We start from the raw sequence: 7,985 nt of genomic DNA, 5'->3' as shown, positions 1-7,985 counted from the left end.
CGTTGCCACTTCTGGTTGTGATAGTCATAGACAAGGACAAGAAGCTAGAACTTGGACAAGGACTACACTAAGACTGAGTCTCAAAAAAGACAAGATAATAGTAAGAATGTTGTTCACTAAGGCACAAATGGTTTGATTTAAAGGCTAGAACAGCCAAAGATTATGACCAATGCGACACAAAGTATGACACGCATTAAGACAAAGATTAAAAAAATTACTTATGAGACGAGACTAGTCAAGGTGTAAGACACAAGTCTTCAGCTAAGCGAAGTGTCACTATTTTAAGACTGTTTGCAAATAGAGAGTGATAAATGAATGCAGAAAAGGATAGCGTGTAGTCTGCAGATAGCTAAAACAGACCCAAATTGGTAGTGCTAACACAAGATCTCGCACGAAAAACCTTTACAGGTCGTGTGAAGAAGTTTTATAGGCCGCACAAAGAAGTTTTTTGTCTCACACAAGGGTCAATGACAGAGTTTAATTTCATGCGAGGAAGTTCACTTGGCTGCACGAAGACTCATAATAGCAATTTAATTTTGCGCTAGAACAAAATGATTTCACGCGAGGACTAGATGATTTTGAGTGAGACCAAAATAATTTCGCACGAGAAGGCAGACCAGTTTTACAACAGCAACTGATTTTGACAAATTTTGATCATTTCAGTAACTAGGCAGATAAATAGGCACGTAGAACAGCAAGTAGGTGATTTCAAGCATGTTTGAAAACAATGAGCAAGGGCAAAAACAACCTCACACATGAACAATCAAGTGACTTAGTTTGTGCTAATCCCTAGGAGAGCTATTTGTGTATGTTTTCAAAGAGTTTTGCAATCATTGTACACATTCCTAGAAAGTGAAAAGTTGGCCTCTCTAAGGTTTTTAGTAATGTTTTGACTCTGCAACTTTTATGACTCACAGGGGTGACCTCCAATCTCGGCACACTGAGGTTTCAACACAGTCTGAGAACTTAATCTTCAAGAGCTGCTGAGGAGATCTAACAACCCACAATGAACCACACCCTTGGAGATTTCTTCCACAAGGACATTTATATAGCAGTTGTCACTACCACATCAAAAATGGCTATTACTGCTCAAGGTTCTATCAACACAGTTTTCCCTGTAGAGGGATTTTCTGCTATGGTTAACCCTCTCTAAAGGTGATCGACTCACAATAGTGTACCACAAGGGGATTTAGCTTCCAGATTCAAGGTCTTGACACCTTTTCAATTTTAGCCCAATCAAAGCAGACAGATTAATCTGACACGCTAAACTAAGAGTATCTCTTAAAGATCTATGCTATCAACTCCCAGTGATCTATCAACCTCTCTGAAGAAAGGATGTATCAATCAACAAGTTGAAGATTCATCTATCTGTGAGATGCTCAAAGTATCCTCCCCGCCTACAAGGAATCCGTCGTAGAGAGGAGTTTCACTAGGAACCCACTCTCTCAAGATTCATGAATAGTGTTCATGGGGGTCTAATTACTATGTGTGTACAGATGTTAATTCCCGAAAGAAAATCTATCCAAAAGTAGTCAAAGAGCACAAGGTAGTACACTTAATGCTTTAACTAATGTGAGGTGAGTCCAAAAATGTGGAACATTTAACCCCTCACACAAGCCAAAATGAGTCCACAACTCAGAAACTAGTGAGTTCTAGAAAGCACAAAAGGGTTTCCTAGTGGAGCATTTAACACTTCTTTCCTGTAGACCCCTCCCCTTTAACGTGGTATTGATCTTGCAACCACAAGGTGAAATGAGGGACTAACAAATTAGCGAGTCCAATAATCCAAGATAGCTAATTAGATATATCACTAGTAACTAAGCCTACTAGATGAAACTAATAGAGATCACAACCTAGTATCAAATTATGCATGTGTTGTAAAATGAGAACATGGAAGGAAACACACACAAGCTTGACATGAGAGATGTTTTTTTTAGGCCCAAATGAAGTGTTATCAGTCAAAGAGAATTACCTGGTAATCCTTGCAACGCGCTTAGTAGATGTTTTACCTATTTTTAGCAACTTTATCATGATTTTCCAATTGTCCTACAAACCGCTGTTATGTTGTTCCAAAAAATTGAAAAACACAGAAAAACCAAAAATAGTGAGTAGTTAGCAGAAAAACCAAAAAACATGAAAATCAATGCAAAAAAAAATAGCATCTATTAGCAGAGTCTCGTACGAAATTCCTAACAGTCTGCACGAAGAAGTTTTACGACCTGTGTGAAATTATATTATGGCTCGCGCGAAGAAACAAGTGTCACACAAAGTTTTGTGCACTCAGGCAATTTCTCGCGCGATACAAAAAGAATCTTTGCGCAAAGATTCTAGATCCTCACGTGCAATTGAATAGTCTTGCATGAAGATTCTCGAATTTGTATGGAACAGTACAAACAAAGAACAAAAAAATGATTTCAAAAATGCAGAAAGAGGCCAGAAAAATTGATTTTCTCTACCCCACGGTGGGCGCCAGAAATGTATGCATGAATATGCGGCCTTTGCTAACACACACACTTCAACATGGTCCTTATTTGCGAATTCATCCCTTTTACCTTCTTGGGTGAGTTTTTTCCACATTCCCTTCTTAGGAGCCCTAGAAATCCCTCCCACCATGTTGAGAAACATGAGGATAGGAGATTTTTGTATCCCTAAGCCTAAAATCTTTTTAATTGAAATACTCGTCTTTTTTTTTGGGTGGAGAAATGAAGACCTCTTTAGAGAAATCACACAAATAAGGGCCCCACTTCCTAAAAGAAGAAAGGGGAACCCATAGACTAAGGCCCAAAAGCCAAGAGGAGGGTCCCAACACAAGACCCAAAAAAGAAAAAAGAGGGGGCCCAACTTTTTCTCACAAAAAGTAGGGACGTGTATCCAAGGCATAACAACTGGCGACTCGACTAGAAAAATGCTTTGCATTTGAGAATTCTAGAACTTAGCCTTTGAAATAATTAGTGCCTTATTTTTATAAGGCCAATCTATTTAAGAATGAATTCTAGATTTTAACATCCCAACTAACCATAACTCTTAAACTTTACACATGTCTAACAATGAAGTGTGTGCTTTGAAGAGGGTATATAATTTCAATTCCCAAAGAAAATAGAGCAACCAATCTCATTCAAGAATCCATTTATTTTTCCTTTATGGGATATTGTGCAACCTTTTCAAGAAGCAGGAATATCTTCCCCTCCTCATTTTGAAATTATATTCTTTTAAGGTATGGGAGATGGTATTCCTTTCCCTAGATGGAAATTTTAATTTGTTCATTGTGGGGGTACTTATTTCACCATCCCATCCTTGTGTACTTATTTTCTTTATTATGAGGAGGAAAATGATACTCATCTCCCATGATATCACTTGGCCTTTAATTTTCATCAACCTTAAGTAGGGCCAAACTATTCATTATGATCCTATACTAATTTTGGTCATATATGTTCTTGTCAACTTAGTTGACCAATGAGTTGTAGACATAAGCAGAGTTTTCTAAGTTTGATGAAGGTTGATCCTATCATAAATTTATAATCATAGTTTTCAATGGGTAATAACAAGGTACTATAATTTTCTAGGTGGGTATAGGAATAATCAAATACCATAGAAAGACTCTAATAAGTCACCTCTTGTTATGCAAAGCATACAATGCCTACTCTTAGGAACAACAAGCTTAGATCCTAGAAACAAAAAAAGATTTGAACAAAAGACTATAAATTCATAGAGACCAAAGAAACCATATGTGAAGCAACTTATTTACATGGGTTAATGAAACAATCACAAGCTAGAGAGACAACAAAACTCAAAGGAACCAAACTAGAATGTATAGGGTGCACTCCTCAGGGGTACACCAAAAATAGTATTACAAGGAACTATACATATATTGCAATCAACAAGGGGATATAAACACCCTAACACCATATTTTACTCAAAATAATGTTTCATAACTTGTCCATTGATGGGCAATGGAACTGGTTCTCTGATTAACATGTTGAGCTAATAAGTACTAGCCCTACAGATCTTTGTGATCTGATAAGGTAGATTGAGTACTCATAAGGAAGTCTATGGTTGCATCCTAAAGGTCATAACAATGCCTTCATGGTTTTTAGAACATATTCCTTGGGACTAATGAATGAAAGTTTCCCCAAGAACGACTTTACCATTATGTAGCTAGACCACTAAAGAGTTGAGGATTAGGATACCCACCAAAACCTTGACAAGATAGGGATCTACTAAGATCTCATGCCACATAAACACAAATATGGTCAAGTTAGTGAATGTGAACAATCCCATGGTGGCTTTTACTCTACATGGGTCTGAACAACACCAAGACTATACATTATTCATTTTCAATTTAGTCAAAGGTTGTCATCCTTCTAGCATTATTTATCTATTGATGGAACATTTTTTTACACACTGCCACCAAAGTAACAATTGTCACTAGACTTGAATGTTCATCCAATATCATTTAAAATAATAGAGATATGAACTCCCTTCTCCCAACCTCCTATAATTCAAGTCTTGACCATGCAAGGAATGGGAAAATTTAGATGAGGATGGTGATTATATTTGGAATAAGGTGAGCATGATCTCCAGCTAGTCTCTATGTGCATACAATTTTAGTATAGAGTCTTGCAAACTAAGTTGGGTAGGTGTTAAAGGATGGAGCCAAGGAAATAATAGAAAGCAAAGAGCCTATAGAGTTAGATATTTAATCTACCTATAGCCTACTTTTTCATCATTATTGTCAACAATACATGATTATATGGTAGGATAACTAAAATACATGCTCGCAATCTAAAATTATCAAGTGCTAAAAATGAAATAGTACCAAAGTAAACAAGATCATTTAGTTTTATCCAAGCTAAGGAAGATAATAGTAAAAAAATAGAAAATTTTCATTTCTTTCAACAATAAATGAATCCCATACGAATCATCCAAGATGTGTCTACTCTAATAACAACTTGAAATACCAGCAAGCACTAGGTCAAACATAAGAGGGATAATGCTTCCAAGAAGCCAGATATATATTAATTCCCCTGGATAAATATTACAAATGTGTATGGTTGTCAAAAATATGTAGAAATGAACACTAGATGGAAAATTTGGCAATTTGACCAACCCATTTATAGTCTTTTGGATACCCATTTATATTAAATATTTATGCCCTTACAAAATATCTATGCAAAATTTGATACATCAAAATTTTGGTAATCGCTTATCAAGACCAATGTTCTTATCTAACTACCCTATTTAATACTTCTAACATACAGGTACTGCCTAAGGGATTTACATCATTGCATAAAATAAAGTGAGACAAAGATATAGAAAAGTGGGTAACCAAAATCAAATATCCTTCTACATGTATGGAGGTGGTGGTGATATTATGTATTTTTGGCTTAAGTTCATCTGACCAACCTATGCCCACTTGGTAATAAATTAGCTGAAAAATATTGTTTCAAAAAATCTGACACTTCTTCCCACATCACCTACACAACCACCAATACAATTCTATTTTACCTTGAGGTTCAGAGTTTAGGGACTTACCGATTACCATCAAGGTGTTTTATTCTTTTCCATTTGGCCCTCTTTATTTGACCTTGTAAAATTCTTCAACCCTATAAAATTATTTCTTTAGCTCAATCAAGGCTCTTGACACAATAGATTCACCCTTACAATTCTTCCATCTATTGTTTACAATCCTTGATGATAGTCTCCAAGTGCCTTGTCTCTTCTTGTGCCTCTCAAGATTAAAGAACCATTTCAATTAGAAACTTCATGGAGCAGGTACCAAAAACTCTAGAGCCTAAAATTATTCCTTCCACATTCTTATTGAACTAACTGAGCATGGAATCTATGGGAGTAAATCCTCACTCACCACGTGGATCAGATCCTATGATGGCCTTTGCTAATTTTGAGAACTTCTTTAGTTGATCTTGGAGCTCATCATTCTTAGGCCTCATGGTAGTTGACAACATCTTTATTGCCTTTATTTAGTATCCAATTAATTTATAACTAAAGTGAAATAAGTGAGATCTTCCCCTCATAATATATCTAGCTCCTGTATAACATCATCCCTAGCCTATAGTACTTCATTGAGGGCTTCTCTTAGCTAGACCAATTCCTATTCTTCTCCACCATATTCAATAAATATAATACCCACTATGATCCCCAAGGTAACCTCCTTGAACAATGTAGTCAATGAAGATGCCAAGGTTGCACTTATGCCATTTACTTCTTTGGAGATTTATTCATCCATCACTAAAAATGTATCCTTCATTGTCCTTAATTTTGTGGGCTCCTCTAGGGGTATAGGAGCATCTTTTTGTGAAGAAGGAAGAGCTAAAGAGGCAGCCACAATTGGTAAGGCCAATTCAGCTAGTAGTGGCTTGTAACCTTCCACGTCTACCTTGATCTTGGCAACCCTCTAGTTGAATCTATTTAACCTATTGTACCTATCCTACACACTCACCTTGACCTAGTCAATATTTTCTAGCTTTGTATCTAGAGTTTGGTGTCCCAAGGATACTTTGGCGATCACATACTCTTCGAGACATATATCCCCTTCATTTTTTCCTATGAGTGGGACCACTATTATAACTAGCACCTTTTCATCAAGCTCATTCTTTACGTTGTATGTAGTTTTTCTCTTTTCTTCTCCCATTTATTAGTTTTGTTGGAAGTCATTACACTCACCATATGTATTACTATCACTATAGGAGGTAAGCAAGTCTACTTCTTATTTTTCTCCTCCACCAACCACTCTAGAGGTTTAGGTCCTATAATCCTTAGCATAGTAGCTTTTATTTTCTCATCAGTTATACTACTAGTATTAGGGGTACTTCTTGCAATGCCCCCCCATGCTTGATGCTATTTGTGGGATAACCCTTGTGAATTTTGCCTCGATTTCCTTAGGCTGGTCACTTCCTATTGTGACTACTTCTTGAAAAGTGCCACTTGAGTTCTCTAGAGCCCCCAAGACTTCAGGTACTCCTTTAATATTTGTTCTAATTTAATCTTTAGTGGTAGATATACCCACCTCTTTCATGGTACCTCTTGATTGGATCCTTCATTCTTTCTCTCCAAAAATCTTGACATGTTATTCCATATGGTCATTCTCTTTCTCCATGTGTTGTCAAAGGTTCTCTTCTTCTTTTTCCTTTTGCATTTGAAAGTGCAACTTGGCCTCTTTCCTTTCTTCTTCCAAGAGTTTTAGACCTTTCTCCCTATTCTCCTCTTCCTCGAGGCTAGTCACAGGCACTACTTCTTCCTACCTCAACACTTTAGGGTTGACCACAGGTGCCATCTCTGACCTTTTTTCTTATTTTTTCCTCTAAGTGTACTCAACCCTCTTAGGTAGACTAGAGACCTCCTAGACTAACACTTTGTGGATTTCCATCTATGGCAATTCTTCTACATCTATGATATTAACAGGCTCCATACTAAGGGCATCCTCTTCTATGATCACTAGCTTCACATAACCATCTTTAATTAAGGAGATGGTTGGGCTTCCCCTTGGTCTACTTCTTTTTGTCTTTGTACCCCTCCTTAACATATTGGGTATATCTTCTTCTTCTTCTATCTTGATAGCTTTTCCCCTAGATTCTCATGAATGAGCATAGGGGCACTATTAAGGGGAACAAGAATCCTATCTACCCTTACCTTCATGGCCTCCCCTAGCCTTTGGGATGTCTTAACCTTTTCTTTTACTTCTTTGATGAGTCTTGTGACTAGCACATTATGCTCCTCTAGTTGATCTTGTGATTCACCAATCTTTTGCTTACCTCTACCCCAATGAGGTGGAGGAATCCTCATACTCTTTAGCATCGAGTGATCTTTGATAAAAATACACTACAAAATTCTCATGGCTTCTACTAATCACTTCTACTATTATTGCCTCTAGAGATATGGGTTCATCTGCATCCCAATCCATAAGAGGGAGAGCTTGGAGGTCTACCCCTAATTTTTTTTAATTAGCTAGGGTATCCCCATGATCTTTT

The sequence above is a fragment of the Cupressus sempervirens genome, chromosome 1 (genome assembly GCF_028749045.1).
Source record: "Cupressus sempervirens isolate cs-2001-9-10 chromosome 1, ASM2874904v1, whole genome shotgun sequence".
NCBI classification, from domain to species: Eukaryota; Viridiplantae; Streptophyta; class Pinopsida; order Cupressales; family Cupressaceae; genus Cupressus; species Cupressus sempervirens.
This window is presented reverse-complemented; position numbering follows the sequence as displayed.